Source organism: Hordeum vulgare, chromosome 2H (assembly GCF_904849725.1).
Source record: "Hordeum vulgare subsp. vulgare chromosome 2H, MorexV3_pseudomolecules_assembly, whole genome shotgun sequence".
Lineage (NCBI taxonomy): Eukaryota > Viridiplantae > Streptophyta > Magnoliopsida > Poales > Poaceae > Hordeum > Hordeum vulgare.
The window spans coordinates 642,426,211-642,447,839 of record NC_058519.1 but is presented as its reverse complement, the minus strand read 5'-3'; the positions used below and the strand labels follow the sequence as shown (position 1 = coordinate 642,447,839).

Below are 21,629 nucleotides of genomic sequence, written 5' to 3'. Positions count from 1 at the left end.
ACGACAAGAGCTATCCATATGAAAATGCCAATGATATAGAGATGTGAGTCCTCTATGAATGAAGAACCGGCAAAAACTCCAACATCGAAAACATCATAGTAGATGCATATGGACTCCGTTTTCGATGAACTCGAGCTTGTCACGAAGATGACTATAAGCTCTAAAACTCACAAAGAGAAACACCAAACAAGAACCAAGAAGTATGATGCAAGGATGCAAATGGTCTGAGCTCTCAACGAACGATACGATCAAGCTACTCACTTGAGAGCCCCCCTTGATAGTACAGAAATCTATCCTAAACAGAAAACCTATCAAGGGCAAACCTATACCTTGCACCTCGTCCTCTTGAGCTAGATGATGATGATCTTGGCTTCCTCAAGATGGACCACCTTTCTTGATTATGTTGGCTTGATGAAGACTAGTTGATTGCTCCCCCATACTCACTATGGGTGAGCCACTCTTCAGCATATCTTCACAAGTCCACTGCCACCACAATGGACGGCAAGCTTCAAGCATGATATCTTTGTGCTGATCCACTTGAACTTGCACATCGCAATCTTGATGTCGATCACAACTTGACGTCATACTTCATGGGTTGTATGAGATCTTCCCTTTGACGCAAGCCCATGGAAACACACCTAACCCCCACATAGAACTCTCACGAAGACCATGGGTTAGTACAAAACACGTAATGGACAATGCTTACCATACCATGGGATCACTTGATCCCTCTCGGTACATCTTGTACGCTTTGTGTGTTGATCATCTTGATTTACTCTTTGTCTGAGATCTTGATCAACCATGTGTCTCTATGACCATTCTTTGGATAATACCTTGAATACCATCTTGGTCATCATATAAACTCCTTGAACCCAACAGATGGACTTCAAGAAGTGCCTATGGACAAATTCTATGAATGTAACTTAAGGCAACCATTATTCCATAGGAATTGTCATCAATTACCAAAACCACATATGGAGATATATGCTCTAACAATGGCGGTAGAGAGATGGGTGTATGGACTAGAAGTGTTGACTAGCTAGTGTAGGAGCTCAGTACATGTATAGTCGAGGCATGGTCTAGATCGAGGCCTTGACGAGAAGGAAGAGCTCATGGGAGGCAGTGATAAGTCTTCAACGTATCGATAATTTATGAAGTATCCATGTCAATATTATACAACTTTCATATACTTTTGTCAACATTTTATATTATTTTTTGGGACCAACTTACTTATCCAGTGCCCAATGCTAGTTTCTATTTTTTGTGTTTTTTTTGTTTCACAGAAAATCCATATCAAACGGACTCCAAACGCGATAAAAATTTACAAAGAGTTTTTGGGAATGTATGTGAATTTTGGGAAGAAGAACAACACCAACGATGCCCGAGGCTCTCACAAGCCAACAGGACAGGACCAGGGGTGGTAGCCGCGTCTTGATAGCTTGTGGCCATCCCTTAAGTCGACTGGGGCCCTTCTTTCATCGCAAGAAAGATATTTTCCCGATAAAAACCCCTCAAAATTTCAGCCCGATCGGAGTTACGGACCTCCACATATTAAAAAACGGTCAAGGGCTAGAAAACAACAACAAAAATAGGAGACAAACACACACACACACACACACACACACACACAGAGAGAGAGAGAGAGAGAGAGAGATCCAATCTCGGAGGGGCTCTCGCCCCTCCGAGAGACATGGTGACCAACGACCAGAGGAAGAACCCCTCCCTAGATGGGAAGAGGCCATGGAGGAGGAAGCCAAATGGGGAGACTCTCTCCCCTTCTCTTCCGACGGCGTCGGAGTGCCACTGGGGAAGCCATCGCAGTGGTTATCGCCTTCATCAACATCACTGCTTCTGCAACAAAAGACCTTCCAACGGTGCCAAAAATAGGTGTGTTGACGGGAGACTGTTCTTGTCTTGATACTCCTCAACAACGGCACGAGGAATCCTTCTGCTATGGCTACACCTTAAGGGAATTCCTAGGCAAATATGCAAAGGATTTACCTCGTGGCCTTGGAGCCTTGCATTGGTGTTCCCTCGAAGCGGAAAGGGTGAGTGTAGCGCGGCGGTGGTAAGTATTTCCCTCAGTTTGAGAACCAAGGTATCGATCCAGTGAAGGAGTATCACAAGTGCCTACACAAACACAAAAAGCTTGCTCCCAATGCTATGAAGGGGTTGTCAATCCCTTATATATTGTTCGCCAAGTGAGAACTGAAAGCAACAAAGTAACAAAGCAAAGTAAAAGCGAAAGTCGAAACGATAGGTGTGAATAGACCCGGGGGCCGTAGTGTTGACTAGTGGCTTCTCTCATGAAAGCAAGTAGACGGTGGATGAACAAATTACTGTCGAGCAATTGATAGAACCGCGCAAAGTTGTGACGTCATCTATGGCAATGATTATATCTATAGGCATCACGTCCAAAACAAGTAGACCAATACTTTCTGCATCTACTACTATTACTCCACACGTCGACCGCTATCCAGCATGCATCTAGTGTATTAAGTCCGAAAGAACAGAGTAACGCCTTAAGCAAGATGACATGATGTAGATGGACAATCTCATATCTACGACAAAGCCCACCTTGTTACCCTTGATGGCAACTACACGATGTGTGCCTTGCTGCCCCTACTGTCACTGGGAAAGGTCACCACACGGTAAGAACCCAAAACCAAGCATTTCTCCCATTGCAAGAATTATAGATCTAGTTGGCCAAACAAAACCCAAGACTCGGAGAGACTTACAAGGATATCAAATCATGCATATAAGAAATCAGCAAAGACTCAAATATATATCATAGATAATCTGATCACAAATCCACAATTCATTGGATCTCGATAAACACACCGCCAAAGAGGATTACATCGGATAGATCTCCATGAAGATCATGGAGAACTTTGTATTGAAGATCCAAGAGAGAGAACAAGCCATCTAGCTACTAACTACGGACCCGTAGGTCTGAAGTGAACTACTCACGAGTCATTGGAGGGGCGATGATGTTGATGTAGAAGCCCTCCAACTCCAAAGTCCCCTCCGGCAGGGCACCGGGAAGGGTCTCCAGATGAGATCTCGCGGAAACGGAAGCTTGCGGTGGCGGAAAAGTATTTTCGTGGATCCCTTGATTTTTTTTCTGTATTTTAGGGAATATATAGGCAAAGGATCTAGGTCAGGGGGGCGCCAGGGAGGCCACAAGCGTGCTAGCCGCTGCCCCCCTGGTGGCGGATGGGGGGCTTGTGGGCCCCCTGTAGCCCTCCTGGCTTGACCCTCAAGCCCCCTGATCTTCTTTCGTTCGGGAAAAATTTATTTTGGGGATTTTATTCCGTTGGACTCCGTTTCAAAATCAGATCTGAAAAGAGCCAAAAACACAGAAAAAATAGGAACTGGCACTTGGCACTGAATTAATAAGTTAGTCCCAAAAAAGATATAAAAGATACATAAAACATCCAAAGGTGACAAGATAACAACATGAAACCATCAAAAATTATAGATACGTTTGAGACGTATCAATCACCGCCTTTATCACCTTCCTAATCTTTTTTTCAGCAGCCCACTCTCCCGCAGCCTGCTGTTATCCCCTACTTGAACATGTTGTTTCATGCCATATATTATTAGTCAATGATATGTTGCCATCCTATGATGTTTGAGTAGATCTATGTTGTCCTTTGGGTTGATTGAAGATCTTGATTGGTTTGAGTATATGTTTTATTTTGGTGTTGTCCTAAGGTGCCTTCTGTGAGGTGCACACATGAAGGATTCACGCTGGAGGGTGTTGCAATATGTCCATGATTCACTTATAGTGGGTGACTAGAGTGACAGAAGCTTACACCCGAGTAAGGGGGTTGTTTATGTATGGGAGTAAAGGGGACTTGATGTTCATATGATCCAAGTACGGAAAGTATGTTAGCTCATGCCTCTCCCTCATATAAAATTTGCAAGAATGATTACCGATCTTGTTATCAATTGCCTAGGATGATTCCGCACACCATACCATCATTATTTCACACTCGCTATTTGAATATATTTTAATATATTCTAACTCTATTTAATGCAGCAACTATTTTCATATTTTAGTTCTCCAATTTCATGCAAAGCTATCCTATTCATACCCACAACATAGTTTTATTTCTCGTTACTAGATATAAGCAAATGTTCAGTGTATGTAGAGTCGTATCGATGGCAGATAAGACTTGAAAAATTATTGATCTTACCTTTAGCTCCTTGTGTGTTCGACACTCCATACTTACCACTTCCATATTTGGGAAGTGCTACAATCATTCCTTACACTTGGGGATTATCAAGCTCTTTTCTGACGCCGTTGCCAGAGAGCAATAGTGTTGAGGGAGGGACGGAGGGAGGGAGGGGGAGAGAGAGAGAGAGAGATGATATAACTACTGTGTGAGCTCGGGTTCGGGCACATGTTGCCATGATTTTGCAGAGATAAATTCTTTGCAAACTAGAGAACATGTCTGAAATTGATGAGCTATAGCAAGTCCAATGAGGGGATTTTAGTAGGTTGAGGACAAGCTACTTTTGTTTGTGGAAAGAACATGGTAGTAATTGACACTTCATGCTCTTAAGAGATATCTATTTTTTTGTTACACCTAGACTTGATAATCTTCAAATCCACACATCTAAAGTTATTTGCTAGATACATATACCAAGTAATACAGATATTTAATGACACACAAACACATTATAATGACTCATCCCGCATAAGTAAAATGGTGGAATAATGTAAATATATGTTTCTCTTTGCATTATGACGAATTCCACTATAATAAAATGTATGTAAACACAATAAACAAAATAATGTAAACAAGTTCTGCAACAAATTATCTATTGACAATGGTAAATGCAGGATTTGTATGACATATTTATAAACTAATATAAATGGAAAAAATTAGTTGTTAATGTTGCTAGTTATACCAAAATTTGTTGTTGTTTATTAATTTATTGAATAATGTAGTAAGGAAAATTGAAGTAAAATAGTTTAGTATAAATAGATAAATATTATATTTATTTAATACACTCATAGGTCACAAGATGGCTAAATTCGCCTAAAATAGGAGGACGTCAGTGTCTTCCGATGACGGATTTGACTCGCTAGTCTACTGTCAGCTCAAATTTTCTGTTTGTTTGAAGATAAAAAATGTATCATTCAAACATGATCTACACTAATATTGACATATAGGTTATCTAGTAGACTATACTCATATAGTCTCGTGCACCGCATAATTTATTTTTCATTGGTGAGACTTATTTTTACATTTTCTATATTCAGCATTATCCATCGTCTTGGTTGCTACAACCCTGCCGGTTGATGGAGAATGAATGTACTTAGTGAAAATCTAACTAAAGAACACCAAGAGGGTGGTTGGAAACTCTAGTGGTAATGTCAATTTGGAAAGTAGACTATGTAATTTCATTTGGAAGGCTTAGGCAGCAGGGGATCCGTGCCGTGAGGTGAATCTTCCTCGTGTCTGGTGCCTGTAGACCCAAGTTGTTTCTGCATGAAATCATGAATTTGGACAGCATTGTTTTCGCTATTTCGATTAGTAGTACCAGTATTATGGCTATTAGACAAATGATCATCAACACATTTATTTTCCCCGTGATAAGAGGGATTCAAAAGCTCCGGGGATAGGAGAAGAATTTCTGTCCGGAGACGAGCACCAGCATTGGGATGCAAGGTGGCAAAAGGAAACAATGTTTCATCAAACACAACATCCCTAAAGATGTAAACCCGTCCGATAGAAATATCTAGACACTTGAAACCTTTGTGAAGATTGCTATAGCCTAGAAAAGCACATTGCTTTGAACCAAACTGGAGTTTGTGATTGTTGTAAGGACGTAGGTTAGGCCAACAAGCACATCCAAAGATCCGAAGTGATGAGTAGTTGGGTTTCTCATGAAATATTTTTTCAAGGGGGGTTTCAAAATTGATAACCTTGATTGGTAAGCGATTTATGAGATAGGTGGTTGTAGTGAAAGCCTTATCCCAAAATTTGAGACGCATGCAGGCTTGTGCTAGGAGAGAGAGTCGAACGTCGACAATATGTCGATGTTTACATTCGGCCGACCCATTTTGTTGACGTGCATGGGGACATGAGACATGGTGTGATATGCCAATCCTTGTGAAGAAATAATTCGGCTTTTCATATTCCCCTCCTCAATCTGTTTGGAGAGCAAGAATTTTTCGATCAAATTGTCGTTCAACAAGATTATGAAAGTCATGAAATTTTTAAAGAACTTCCGACTTATGTTTTATTAGGAAGATCCATGTGAACTTGTTGAAGTCGTCTATGAAGCTCATATAGTATTTTTTTTCTACCAACAGATTCAACAGCTGGTCCCCACACATCAAAAAAATAAGTTCCAAAGGAAACTTTGATTATCTAATAGATTTCGGATAGGGCAATTGATGGCTTTTTCCCTTTTCACAAGAATAACAAATAGACTCATTATTCACTAACTTGACACATGGGAGCTTATTTTGACTAATTATTTTGCTAATGATGATGGCCGAAGGATGTCCTAGACATCGATGCCACCTATCCGAGGATGGTGTGACACTGAGCACTTGCTTCTTTGCGTGTCCTCCCATGTGTTTTACAGGATATAGGCCTCTCCTACCCCTGCCTTGCAGAAGGATTTTCCTCGTTCCCGATCCTTTAAAAGAAAAGAATAAGGGTGAATTTCAAGAAAGGTGTTGTTGTCAATAGCAAGTTGACTTGCTGAAATTAAGCTCTTATCCGCCTCCCGTACATAAAGAACATTGTTGAGAAGGAGATCGCGTTCAGGAGTATAAATATGAGTTTGACCAATATGTGCTATAGCCATACCTGATCCACTTGCGGTGTGAATTTGTTCATCACGAGTGTACCGATACCGGACTGTGAGCTTCTCTAGGTCCCCCGTGATGTGGTTTGTCGCACTACTATCCAGGTACCAATTGGTGTCAACTCCTTATTGGGGAGCCACCATGTTCGCTGAGCGTTGCTCCTCTCCTCCCTGGTAGGAGGAGCTGTACCATTTCCAGCACTTCCATGTCGTATGTCCAAGCTTGTCGCAGATGTCACAACGCGGCTTAGAGGAGGAATTGTTGGTGTAGTTCCCATCACCGTCGCCGCAATTGTTTCCCCCTTTCCCGCAATTAGGTGGGTTGGGAGACTTGGGGAAGTTGCCTTGAGCGCCATCACCACTACCAGGTAGTTCGCTAGGGAAGTTATGTCTTCGGTCACCATCACCGCCATTGTTCTTGTTGACGCGACCGCGAGTCGCGACGTTGGCAGATGACTAGGATGATCCGCCTCATAGACTCATACGAGTCTCGAAGCTCAATAGTTGTGAGTACAGCTCCGAAACCGTGACCGTCTCGACCCTGGAGCACATGGCCGAGACCACTGGGTCGAACTCCTCATCGAGTCCGGCAAGGATGTTGGAGACGCAATCCTCCTCATCAACCTTCTTTCCCGAAGTCATTAATTCATCACACAAAGTTCTGATCTTACCAACTTACTCGGTGATGCTACTGTTGCCTTTCTGAAGATTTGCCAACGTGATCCGAACGTTGACGGTCCTTGCACGCGTGTGTGAGGCCATCATCCCTTGAACGGTGTTCCACAGCTCTGCTACGGTGTGGCAAGTCGCCACATGGATCGCCATCTCGTGCGGTAACGAGGTCAGCAGGTAGGAGAATACCCGTTGATCCCGTGCATACCACACGGCAAACTTCGGGTTCAAAGCCTTGGACTTGGTTTTGATGTCATCGGCGGTGACCTCAATGGTCATGGGTGGCACGGCCTGCTCGATGTCGAGGAACTCTTCCATCTGAGCCCCCCTAGTCGTCGATAGCATGGTCACACGCCATAGTGCCTCATTCCCTCTTGTAAGCTTCTTTGTTGCAACGTGACAAATGAGGAGGAGGGGAAGGAAGTGGAAGAGCTTGCCATGGATGATCTCGAGGCCGGCTCTGATTACCATGAAAGAATTGGTGGAAGCATATGCTTCGTTAGCAAGTACGCGTGCATGTTTATATAGGTCAACAATGTACAAGATAGGGCAGGTTGCTGCAAGTCTTGACCCCTACTCGAAGCTATACAAGAGATAAAATCATATCTATGCCAACAACCTGCCGAGGTTAAACACAACAAACGCACGCATACACCTATCGTGACAACTGTCACGTCACAACACAAGCCTAAAGTTTAACAAGCAAAATCGTGGAGGGAACAAAACTTAGAGCAACACTTGCGGGGCTTTATATCGGTATTATCCTTCAGAAACCCATCATTTTGAAACCTGATTGCTCTTTTGTTGCTTCTTTTCTTGAAAATGATTGTTTGGACAAGTCGCCCATAGTGACTATTAAGATGGAAGCACTGAGTATTTCTAGGATGATTATAAATCTTAATGTTTCAAAGATGAATAGAAGGCCAAATAAGGTGGGGTACGAGATTGTGAAGTCCAGTTTAGATAATAGCTCTAATTGTGTGCTTATTAATAGTGTTCTGCCATGTGTGGCTAAAGTTGTAATAAATGATTGTGCGAACGTTTTAAATTAATTAATTGTGATAGCTTCGCTTAATAGACATGATAGACTACTCATATCACTAAGGAATTCTTTCATTTTCGAAAGGCCATTCGGAAACAACTACAAAGTTAAGCATGTTCAGCTTGGAACAAATTCATGATCGGTGACTAACTAGGAAGTTGGTTCCAGGTGTGAAAGACTAGTATTAATATGTTAGGCCAGTCTAGATACCGCTACAAGTAATGACTATCGGCAAATGTGTCGGGGGCGTTACATTAATATGGTTTCAAAAAGAACTTGTTATAAGGCGTGTTTCGTTAAAACAAATTACTGAGACACAACTTGAGTTGCTGTCATGTTGAAGTAGTGTCTCTTTCCCTTTTTAACACAAGAAAGGTCCCAAAGGACCCAGACTTATACATTTAGATGCTGAAATTAAGACTACCATGGAAGAGAGGGAGTTTGTACCATAAAAGATTAGTAGAGAACAAAATAGGGTAGTCAATCAATTGGTTAGGTTACAGTCGTATCGAGTCTTGCACGTCTGTCTGAATGTATAGGGGTCCTTTTTGTATTGGAGAAATATTGCTCATAATTGTAACACTATTACATTGGAATAAAATTCCCCTTTTCCTCGTCGGATACATTTTACATAAGACCCATAAAAGGTGGATATTGTAATCCAGTTCAAGCACTTTACGAAAAGAACCTAGAAAGCAAAGCTGAAGAGCAATTCAGTCCTTGTCGCAGGCTTCAACCCTGGCCCGAGCACATCACTGTCGGGGACGAGATAACTTGGGGCGAAGGAGTGTCTATAACAACACGAGTGAGATGCCAGAGGTAGACTTTAAGACGACGGGCTAAAGCGAATAAATGGCCACCGTCTTCGGCACGACAGTCAGAAGAAAAGAAAGGAGCCGATAGTGGATAGTATAAGAATATCATCTTAAAATAATTATAATTGTGTAACCCATCTCTAATACCCTCTAAATTCATATTTTTTTTGGGATATCCTAAAATGTTGAGACGGACTCTACCTCCCAAGATACATCACTCAATCACGCCGATTTGAGCGGGAAGGATTTTAAACCTCCGACTGCCCGGCGTAGGAAAATAATCAGGGGTACAAAAATGTTAATTTATATCTAAAATGTTTTTGTATATTTTTAGTAAATAAGTATTTTCGCCTACATTTAGTAAATATTTTTTAAAACAATCTTGTATATAAAAATGTACATATATCCGTGAGGAATATGCTTACAATAAATGTTCGTATACTACAGTAATAAACTTTATATTAGTGCGTTTCACGCAATGGAGTAGAATAAAAATCCCATAAAAGAATAGAGAACAAATAGAAGGAAACAAAATAATAAAAATGCAAAAGAAGAAAAATAGAATTTCTCGTCGCTGACTGGGACAAGTACCTGTCGTCACGCAGCTGGGCCTCGCCCATGTGCGGAAAAGGTGCTGTGGCCCAACTGCGGCTAGAGCCGCGCGCGGTGGCGCAGAGGCAGGTGCCTTTTTTTTTCTTTGTCTCGGAAAAAAAAAAGATGTTGTTTTCGTTATTAGTCCCATACCGCTTAGCTGGATTAACTTTGTCTAGTTTATTAACAGCTCTCCGGGTCCCTTTATCAAGCGCATGGTAAATGTGGTGAGCTATCTCGATCGTAGGATGTGCATGCCCGGCTCCTCATGTCCGGCATGGTAGTCCCACACACACAGTGTGACCTTGTGAGTGTCATTTTTAAGAGCGTTTTTATATTACATCTTTTTTCCTCTCCTCGTAGCAAATCTTTCTTTTTACGACGAGACTGTACTCAGCTCTGAATGCAGGAGATGCTCAGCAAAAGATAGTCAGAGTGCCCGGCTCGGTCTGGGCGTTAACTGTATACTGAGGCCAGCTCCACTGTTGGCTGTGGGTCTACTTGGCATACGGAGCTGTGAGTGTGGGTCGGTGCCGGTTAGCATTTTCACAACTTCAGACATGTCAGGCTTGCTCCTCGGGCTATCGCTGCAAATGCTGGACACAGAGAAGGCCAATCTGGATGCACCGGGCTAGTGCTGACAAGAGCTCACCAGGTTCGCCCATTTCCTGATCAAGAAGCTCCTCAATATCATGACGGGACAACAATTCCCAGGCCTGCAACAATATGCCCAGTTATACGGAGCACCGCTCATCTTTGTTTGATATCATGATATGGCTATGTTTGGAATGTGTGTTGGGATTGTGTAGCCGTTCACTGTTACTCCCTCATTTCTGGTTTATAGGGTTCATCTCAAAAATTTCAGCTTTTTATTATATTAGGCTCATTTTGAGTCTAAGTGAGTTAAAGTGCTTTGAGTCTCACATCATATTTAATTCATAGGGTTTAGAGAAAGGAAATGAGTGGCTATGCATGCATCATTTTCTACATTCACCATGCAAGTCCAATGAAAGGAAGGATGTTACATTTATTGCCTTGAAAATTAAATATGTGAGAAATATTTCATTAGCTTGTTTAAACTAGTGTCATCCACTCACAATTCACCTTGGTTGATGAGATTTCAGATTTGAGCCCTATAAACCGGGAAGGAGGGAGTAGTTTGCACGCGTTTCAGTCGAAGGAGTTCTGCCAGTGATTATCTCCAGCAGGACGACTCCGAAGCTATATATATCACACTTGTACGTCAGGATCGGCTCTGTTGGGGCCGTATGCATTGTGCTGATGCAGAGGCCGGAGGTAACCTTCTTTTTCTAAAAAAAAGATCGGCTCTTCTCCTGCATACTCAGGAGCCACATATCCTCTTCATTTAACAAAAAACATGGAATCAACTTCCTGCCATACTAGTCTAAGTTGATTAGTGGCAAAGATGGCCTCATTTATTAAATAAGTACAAGAGAATTGTCAAGTTAATTACGAAAAACTGAGCAAAACCGGTACAATAAGGGTCAACCCCGCTTTCATACACTGAAACACTCAGGACAAAGCCCACCGTTATCAACGACACGTCGACCTACATCCAGACAAGGTAGCTCCGACTCTCACGAAGAACTCTGTATGACAAAACCAAGCACGGCTGGCCCCACAGGCGATCGCCGAACGGGCTACCTGCAACCAGTCATCGTATACCGCAGGGCCCCGTCGCAGCAGCTTCGACTCCATAGCAACAAACAAACTGAGGAAACACCCGAACATTGTCGAAGAAGAGTCGACTACCGCAACCATTGTCGCGTCACCAATATCGCTCCCGCCATTGTCGTTACCACAGAAGTCTGGACGCCACATCCGCCCCCAACTGCCATCCACCGGTCCCGCTAACCAACGCTAAGCTCCCAAGACGAAGCCCCCAAGAAGGAATACGACACCAAGGCGCCGCCATCATTCGATCACAGATCAAGGTTTCCCCCGAAGAGGCCGAAACGACTAGATCCATGCAGGAGGGGTGGGAGAACAAGCAACGATGCCTTCAAAAAGATCAACGACGGGCACAACTGCCGCCATCGCTGGTCATGGCACGAGGCCAAGACATGGTTTTCATCAAGCTCCATGCCACCTCGGCCGAACATCATCCCGCATTGATATCGGGAAGCCCAACAAACATCACCACCATCGAATCAGTCCATCGACGAAGAAGCACCAAGACCCGCCGCAACCAACCGCACCTCGTGGAGACTAGATCTGCATTACACGCCGTCGGAGCGCACTTCCTCGCCGCCATGGGCCTTCGATCCACGCACCTCGGGAGGCGTCCACGCGATGCCAGACCGCGCATACACACACCGGCCGCGCCCCTTGTAGCCAAAACCGCCGCTTGAGTGTCATACAGGCCGCTCAAGCCCCACCACCATGAGCTCCATCAAGGGAGCAACGCTGCTAGAGCACCAGCAACACAGCAGTCCTTCATGATGCCAGAGCGCCACAAAGGCCGCTAGAGCCCCTCCACTACAGGCCTCACAGGAGCAGGAGCACCACGACAGGATCGGCTCTCCCGTCGTAGATCCCCGCTGCCCGCCGCGCAGATCCCCTGGATCCATATGCTCCCTCGTAGCCGCAGCGCTCGAACCGCATCGAACGTGCGCCAGATCCGCCATGCCCGCGCAGCGCTAGAGCCGCCGTCGTTCCTGCGTTTCTCGCATGCCACCCGCGCCACCATCGCGACGCCGGATCCGCCTAGCGCCATCGCACCCCTGTGCCACCTGGCAGCCGCGAGGCCGGCGCCTCCACGCCACGTCCCGAGCTCTCCCCAAGGCAGAGCCGCCCCGCGCCACGAGCATTGGGAAAGGAAGGAGAGCCCCGTCGTCGCCGACGCTGCGCACGCTTTGCTGACGGCGCCCTTCGACGAAGATGAGGGGTGGGTTGGAGGGGGGAGTAGGTGGCTGGCGGCGGCGACTTGGTGTGTGCCCGGGACGCTTGCGGGGAGCGTCACGGGACTCGGGAGGGGGGAGTGGTGAGGATGTATGGCAGGTTGTCGTCTAAGTTAATTATGAAACATTTGATGTGATGGAAACATCAATTGTACGGTGTCAGTACTAGTGTCGGATCGGTCTGGTCGGCAATGAACAACTTGACGGTGATGAAGCAAAAACGCTACGTCTACTAAATTCTATTTACGTTTACTAAATCTTTCAATTAATCTAAACATGTTCTTCCCTGATTTTTAAGGATGAGTGGACCTCACCCTCCTCTTAATCCAATCAATGATTGTCAAATCAGACTATTCCGTAAACTTACGTAAACATTTACGTAAATGTAGCATTGCTCGCGAATCATCCAAAAGTATATTGCCAGGTTTAAGATCCCTGTGAGTGACTCGCATGCTGTGAAGGAATTCAACACCTACAGCGACCCCACGAATTATTTCGAATCTTTGCTCCCAATTCGGTGAAGAGCGGGGCATGTCTTGTTCTCCTGCGTTTCCAAATAGGCGGGTGAGGCCAAAAATAGATATGAATAGTTGTGGATTACATTTGTACATATAATGATAGATTTGCACGGCATGCATTGCAATGAGTACCAAGTATGTAGTGATTTAAACTTTTTTTCTCCATCCACTCGTAGACTATAGTATCCACTCATCTTCGTCCTGGTCTTGGCAATAGTAGAGAAGCTCGGCAAGATTGACACGCGTGAGTGTCGACATCACTTCCACTTCCCTTAAGAAATCTCCTCTGCCTTTATCAGTAAGACGTGTGCGTTTCAGCCTCTTTACAGCAACATCAACGGCAAGGTCTGTACTCTGTGCCATTGCGTAACTTCCCCTGGTGACGTTACGATATAAATATAATTAATTCAGCATATATATGCAGTATACAATCAACTACTACTGCAGGATGCCATGGGAATGTCTGATTGTATCATCTCCTCTTGTACTCTATATATGGTTAATGTGTGACAAATGTGCAAGAATAGTTAATACCTTGTAGACGATGCTAAATCCTCCTTCTCCAATGATGTTTCGGTCGGAGAAATTGTCTGTAGCCGCTCTTAGAGTAAGAAGACTAAGTGCAGGTTTGTCGGCCCTGGCGTATGGCGGGAGGGGCGATGGCCAAGGGCCCACGTCAGAAGGGGGCTCATGATGTAGGGTATATATATAGTATAATGGAAAAAACTGATATAAAATTTTTATACCTAAGAAGAGAAATGAGATGGGCCGGCCCAGAAATAGCTAGCTAGCTAGCCATGGAAAGCGTCACACACCCAGATGGAAGGCACGGCACTTGTTCCGCTTCTGATTTCGATCAATCAAAGACATCGTCTCGGGTCCACGCTTGGTCGCTCGTCTATTGGTTTCGTGAGTCGTGACTCTGTCCTCTCGTCGACCTGCGCTTGACGCCTTGGCCGCCGCTGGTCATCGCTGTCGTCGCGCTTGCCATGCGGCCATCCGGCATCGGCAAGGCGGGAATACATGTAGGCAGTGAGAGTGAGATACGTATCCATAAATCCATGAATCCATCATATACCAATTTGCTGAATCTTGATCCATCCCCGATTTCACCCAAACCACAATTTCAGTAGCTTTTTATTCTTTAGTATGCATCCAAATATTTTGTCATTCTATGCACTACACGTCTTGGGTTTCAATTATCTTTGTATCCTCTTTTCCTCATAGTTTTAAGACATTAGCCTAGTAATTGTCAAAGAAGAAGCAATTGTCACTGTCTTATGACACAGGGGCCCAAGTCGTCGAGTTAGCCTAGGGCCTTCCGAAGCACAGGGCCGGCCGTGTGCAGGTACTGTCCTCATGGGCGAAGGTGGAGGATTATCAGCAGCGTTGGGTAATGGAAAAGAATTAGGCTTGTGAGATTGTATCCCTACTTCATAACAGAAAAAGAAGGGAAGACAAATGCGTTTATATAGACGGCTCAGATCGATCAGTGTTTTTTTTTTTTGCATCTACGCGGGCGACAGGCGGGCTCGATCGTGGAGTGTTTTTTTTATTCATGCGGGGTAAGGATGTACGCCTACCATACGAGAGGTTGGTATAAGTTTCTTTCTGTATGACCATTCTGTCCTTCTACGTTTTGTTGGGGGGTGCACCAAAGCACTTCTCATATATGTAAATCTGTTTTTCGTTTTTCCTTTTCTAAAAATAATACTCTCTCCGTTCCTAAATATAAGTCTTTAAGAGATTTCATTAAAAGGCTACATACGGACCAAAATGAATGAATCTACACTCTAAAGTATGTCTATATACATCCGTATGTAGTCGTTTAGTGGAATCTCTAAAAAGACTTATATTATGGAATGGAGGGAGTATGTACAACTGGTATGGATATGCAATTATACAAACATTTTCTGGGACCGGGCTTAATTGTGTCCATGTCCTCGCTCTCAACAAGGAGAAAAAAGAAAAGGAAAACAGAAAATCTTCGGGGGCGGGAGTCTTTCTGGCAAAGCCTTATTTGACGCTTTCTGCGTTAAATAGGTGGGCAGATGCACAGGAGGTGCGAACTAGCGACGGGATTTGGCCGGCCCGTTACGACTTTCACTGATCCCAGTTTTGGGAACTTCTAGAGGTTTTCAGCCGGTTTTTTGGTTTTGCAAACTTTCTAGAAAATTTTCTGAACCGTTTTTCTTTCTGTTTCTGTTGCAAAAATGTTCTGGATTTAAAAAAATGTTCCAGAAATTGAAAATATGTTTCGGAATTTCAAAAATGCTTCAGAATTTGAAAAAAATGTTCCGGAATTTGAAAAATATTTCGGAGTTTTAAAAACAATTTTAGAAAATGTTCGGCAATTGGGAAGAATGTTCCGTAATTTCAAAAATGTTCTAGAATTTTTATCAAAATGTTTCAGATTTTCAAAAAAAGTTTCTAAATTTTAAAAAATGTTACAACATTTGAAAAATATTTAAGAATTTGAAAAAATATTCCGAAATTTGTAAAAATATTCTAAAATTTTAAAAAATGTTTCAGAATCTGAAAAAAGGTAGAAAAACAATTATTGGATTTTTTTCAAACAAAAAATAAGCTGGGCCGGCCCAGTTGGAAGCGAGCCGAAGATGGGCTGGCCCAGTCGGGGGCGCTACCCCTGTGCGTTCGACTGACTACTCGCCGCAATGCGCGGCGCATAGGAACTCCCATGTTCCCCCGCTTGTGCAGACGACTAGGATTTTCTCTCCTCTGGCGTTTCTCCTCGTCGTGAATGTGATTTTTTTTCTCTGTTCGACTGGTTCTGCTTTCTCTCTGTGTCTTTTGTTCAAGCTGATCATGGTTACCTAGTGTAATTGCCCGGCCTTGACAGGTGACGGTTTAGGGATGCAGATTGAACATGGTTATGGTGGAGTTGACATTCCAGGGCGCCAAGTTGATCTTGCATCCACGGCCCAGGTTAGATAGTCGCTACCATCCATGGCGAGATAAACAAACACAATCATGTGACCCATTTGCGAAAACGGACAGCGTTGTACTAAGAGCAACTTCAACGAGCCGACCCAAACGGAAGCTGCATGTGCCTCCGTCGTCTGCCCCGTCGGCACAGGCTATGCTGGTGGCGGCGGCAGCGCAGCAGCACGGCACGCTCCTCCTCCTCCTCCTCCCGTTGCTCCTCCTCCTCCTTCTCCAACTTCATGAGTCGCAGGCCATCGGCGCGCTCCGTCGGCAGGTGCACCGACCTCCAGTGCTCGAGGTAGGCCTGCTCCTACTGCGGTGTCGCGCCCAGCCAGATGGGCGGTGCACTGACGAACTCCTGGACGACGCCGGTCCACTGGTAGACCTCCCGGGCAGCGCGGGCTCGGGCTCCGGCTCCGGCGGAGGTGGCACGACGCAGTCGTCGGCGGCCGACAGTGCGATGGCCTCTGCGAGCTGTTGTTGGTACACTGCCTCCTCTTCGGCCATGCGCCGCGCTTCTTCCTCGTTGTCGCGGAGGACACCAGCGAGCGCCTCCTGGTAGGCGGCCTCAGCCTCCTGGTCCTCGTCGCTGACGACAGGCGGGGGCGACGGAGGGCCCCCTGGCCGCACTTCGCGCACGCCACGGCGGAGCTGCTCCTCGTGCTCCACCGCGAACCACACCTCCCAGTTAGGGGAGTCGGCCACGTACGTGGGGTCTCGCCGCTGCTCCGCCGTGAGCACGACAGTCGCTTGGTCACCTCCTCCGAATGCACCCGCGTCAACCGCGGCACGACCGGCACTGGAATCCTCTCCGGATCCAGATGCCAGCTGTGCGGCAGCGTGACGTCGGGGTAAGGAAGTGACACGCGGTGCTCCCAGTGCCACCGCGCTTGGTGCACCGCTACGCTCACGCGCTGGGGAGGCCGGTGGGAAGACGACGACGGGGAGATGGCGCGGGGAAGAGCGGGGCCTTGCCCTTGTTTGGGAAGCCGCCGGTCATGATGGGCTAGGGTTTCGGTCGCTTTCACTAGTGGAGAAAGGGGTATTAGAACCGGTTGGTAAGGGCCTTTGGACCCGGATACACATCCGGTGCTACGTATCCGGGACTAAAGGCCTCCCCCCTTTAGCACCGGTCTCTTACAAACCGGTGCTAAAGGCCTCCATGTGGGCGCCGAAGAGTGCGCGCAGGCGGAGGACCTTTAGAACCGGTTGGTAACACCAACCGGTCCTAATGCTTTTTTTTTTTCTTTTTTTTTTCCTTTTCTTTTCAGGGTTTCCGATTCCGTATTTCGGTGTTTCCGTGTTCCGTATTTTCAGGGTTTCCGTTTACGTGTTTCCGGTTCCGTATTTCCGTTTACGTCTTTCCGATTCCGTGTTTCCGATTCCGTGTGTCCGTGTTCCGTTTTTTACGAACACGGAATCGGAAACACGTAATCGGAAACACGTATCCGGAAACACCTATTCCGTGTTTGCGGTTAAGTGTTTCTGATTCCGTGTTTGCGGTTAAATGTTGATGCACCAAATAAAAGTACATATATACATGTAACACGAAGTACTCGACCGATTATCATTACATAATTTGAAGTTCGTTTCCTATAGCTGTATACTTGCATAGAGAAGGGAGCTGGCTATTGGTTCATAGGATGGAAAAATTCTCCGCCTTCATCTATGACTTGCGTGAGGAGAAATCCTGCCAATTCCTCTGCAACTGTCTTGCAACGTTGGATTGGCCTGAGCATCGCCCGCTTTCGTTGCAGCTTTAAAAGAAGTAGATGAAAACAATTAAGTTATGAACAAAACTAAACATAATTGATGGCAACATAAATAAAGTTGTGAAGATCCGGTTACGTACCTCTAGATTTCTGGAAGTACGGGATTTCTCATTGATAATCCTGTGAATGTACTCGCAAACGTAGTATCCACAATAATCAGTGCCCGGTGGTTGTTGTGGGACGCCCTATATACGAGAAGATAATTTAGTCAAATTAATAATAATCAAGAGAATGGTAATGGTATTGAAACCAGGGTACGTAGTACTACTTACTTTGTTAATCTGAAAGTGGAGCTTGTCTGCCCATGTACCGGGTTCTTCCTTCATGAACATTTGCCAAACCCTGGCCGACAAAGAAAAATGAATACAAGAGTTAATTATTACTTACTTGATATCAGGAAATGAACGAAAAAGAGGACGATGAACGAAAGAGGCCGATATATATATACCTTTGAAGCATCTGACGCGCGCTCTTCCATGTGTCAGCGTCCCAGGTTAACGGGTCCCAGACTTCAACTTGTCCTTGATCGATTCTAATGATGAACAATATGAAGTGGGACCTGCGCACGTGTACACACGCAGTCATGCATACTCATCAATTACACTTAATATCAGGTAAGCAAAATAGAATGTGTACAAGACAGTAACACTCACTTGAATTCGTAGGGCCAAAGTATTTCTTTTTTGGTACTTTGTCGCTTCAAAAACCTTAGCAAATCATCCGGTGTATCTTTGTTGAACTTTTCTATTGTCTCTTGATGAAACGAATACGGGTCAATGAACTCAAAGTCCCAGATTCCGGCCAGCCTGCATTCACGAATCTTCATTCTGCATAGTAGCGTACAAAAAGAATGTCTCGTGAGTGATAATTATACGGGCAATGAACGCGAGCTTAACTAAATAATTAAATTACACAAATAAATCACTTACAAACAGTAGCAGCTGACGATAGCTTTGTCGAGGGCACGTTGATTGTACATCTGGAAAAAATCATCGAACCCAACCTCCACACCGTACTCTCCGAAGTAGTGTTGATCCTAAACTGCCGCCATGATACAGTCTCTCTTTTGCCTTGCGGCCTCCAAGTACCAAACATGTAAATTCCATAGTTGGGTTGTTAGAGCACTAGGATTTTCGATCAGAGGGTGCTCGGGCTTATATTTATATACCACATCAGCAATAGTGTAACCTACATCGCCCATGCGTGGACCGGACACTGAAGCCTGGTCAGATAACACCTTGAGCGGGGCAATTGACTGTGCTTCTTGTTGTCCGAGCTGGGGAACTTGTTTCCCGCATTTCGTCTGCTCCGCCTGCTTCATCTGCTCCGCCTGCTTCATCTGTGCGGTGTGCATCTTTTCAATGTACCGTTCATAGTCTGAAAGGGGCGGCGGTGGCGGCGGTTCAGGATAATATAAGTTGTCGATGGTGCGCTCAATTTTCCACTTTGGTACGTTCTTCAGAGTTTCCTTCCAGATGTCTGGAGGGGGCTTCAGGGGAAACCGTGCGAACCATGCTTTGTTTTTGGCTTTCACGGCCTCGTCTAGTTCCTCCGGAGTCATCAGGCCTGGTAACTTCGGGGGAGTCTTGACTTTCTTGGGTTTCCTTTCTCTCTTCTTGGGAGGAGTCCCGTTTCTTCTGAACTGCAGCTTCCGCTTTGCCGTACCCGTAGTGGGCGCATCCGCCGGCTCACTGGAGTGCACGGGCGATGGACTCTCGGCCTCGGGCTCCCAATCTTCGTTGTGGGGTGGACTTGGAGGTGCGTTGGGGGGTGGACTTGGAGGTCGTGCATTCTCTGTACGAAAGTGAAAAAACTATTAAAAATAGGCTTACATGTGGTGCAACATTCAGTAATTGTTAGAGGTGGTGCATTTGTACCTGGAGGAGTCGGTGGCCTTGGCGCCGCGTTAGGAAACACGATGTGTTTCTTCTTCCACAAGATGATACCAAGCTCCATTTCTCCCAGTGTCTTATCGTCTTCACCTCCAGGAATATCAAGCTCAATTGACTGGCATCCCGGCGTAATTGTTGACAACCCGACACGAGCATGGGAAGCTGGAATCTGACCATCATGGTAGGTTGCTCCAGGTTGATTCGGTAAAGCATAGCCTGACGCCACCATGAAGGATATGTTCCCCATTGGCATACGTATCTCACAGTTTGTCTTCTCCGTGACATCATCCACGGGGTAGTGAGGCGCCGACGGTTCGACTGCAGGACCGTCTTCTAGCTGAAGCTGCGTGGACCCCACGCTGCTTCTATGCTGAGATGGGACGGCATCTGCTACAGGATCATCTTCTAATTGCTGCTGATCAGCGTCAGGTGCAGGATCTTCTTCCTCCTCTTCAGTGTCAGGTACAGGGTGTCCCCCTTTCTTCAAGAGAAACGCCACCTTTTCTTCTAATGTCGATATCCGTTCCAGCGCCTTCCTCTTGCTTCTACCACGGCTTCTGTAAGTGCCAAGGTCCGCCGGAAACCCTTGGTTCCACGGGGTAGTGGCTCCAAAGCCTCGTGTTCGTCCCCACTTTTCGGGGTTCCCGAGTGCCTTCGTCAACTCGTCGTTCTCTCTATCGGGAACAAAAGTTCCTTTTCGAACAGCTTCTATTGCCTTCTCTAGATCTGATACGACTTGTGTTATTTTTTCCGACCATGGTCCCTCCGCAACAATCATCCCAGTCTCAGCGTCCAACGTTGCCCCATGCGCGAACAACCAGAACTTGGACCTATCGGGCCAGTCATGTGTCTGTGGAATGATATTTCTTTTCAGAAGCGCATCTTCATAGCGTCGCCACCTAGGCAGGGCAGTCATGTAGCCACCTGACCCCAAAATATGGTGATATTTCTTCTTCTTCGCATTCTCCGTATTTGTGGCTGATCGGGATGTAAAGACACCCGATTTCTTGTACGCCTTAAAATCAGGCCAAGCGTCTCTTATCTTCACTAGGTGCCCAGTGAAAACTGGATCTTCGTCCGTATATTTCTTTCAGAAGTCTTTCTTCCACCTCTGGAATTGTGTGGCCATCTTCTTCAAAGCCCACTCCTCGACTTTCTTCTTCTTATCTTCCGCTACGCTGAAATTTAGCCGACCGTGTCGCAAAGCACTCTTTTCAATCTGTCATCGACATAAGTAGCTGCAACGTTGGCGCCGGTCTTCGGCTTATTCCATTCTATTAAGTTGATCGGGACCAGGTCTCTTACAACAACTCCGCACTGATTTACAAATTTGCGATAAGTTTCTCGGGGTTCCAGTGTTTTGCCATCAGCAGCAACTTTATCGATCGAGTACCTTGCAGTATCTTTCAACCTTGCGGCCGGGCCTCGTTTCGACTTTGTCTCAGTACTTGCGCTAGCTGTTCCGGAGGGCGCCTAAACGGGAAAATAATGATTCGTTAGTAAGTGCAATACAAATTAATTGTTGCGTCAACAGTGACTTGAGATATACATTGGCAGAGTTTGTTCCTGAGGGCACTTCTGCATCTACTACATCTTCTATATTCTCAGCTCCTTCACCGGAGTCGT

General features: G+C 45.5%; 1 long non-coding RNA gene and 1 other non-coding gene across 2 annotated transcripts; both read right to left on the bottom strand.

The window, feature by feature from the left end:
* Positions 1-7,322: 7,322 nt before the first annotated feature.
* Positions 7,323-7,461, bottom strand: LOC123433744. Its single transcript, XR_006625070.1, has one exon. It is a non-coding gene; the product is annotated as a small nucleolar RNA Z247 (small nucleolar RNA).
* Positions 7,462-13,153: 5,692 nt separating this feature from the next.
* LOC123428253 lies at positions 13,154-14,645 on the bottom strand. The gene is made up of 4 exons (XR_006622521.1): positions 14,140-14,645; positions 13,928-14,030; positions 13,526-13,769; positions 13,154-13,419 (listed from the first exon to the last, which is right to left on the bottom strand). It is a non-coding gene; the product is annotated as an uncharacterized LOC123428253 (long non-coding RNA).
* Between the last annotated feature and the right edge of the window lie 6,984 nt (positions 14,646-21,629).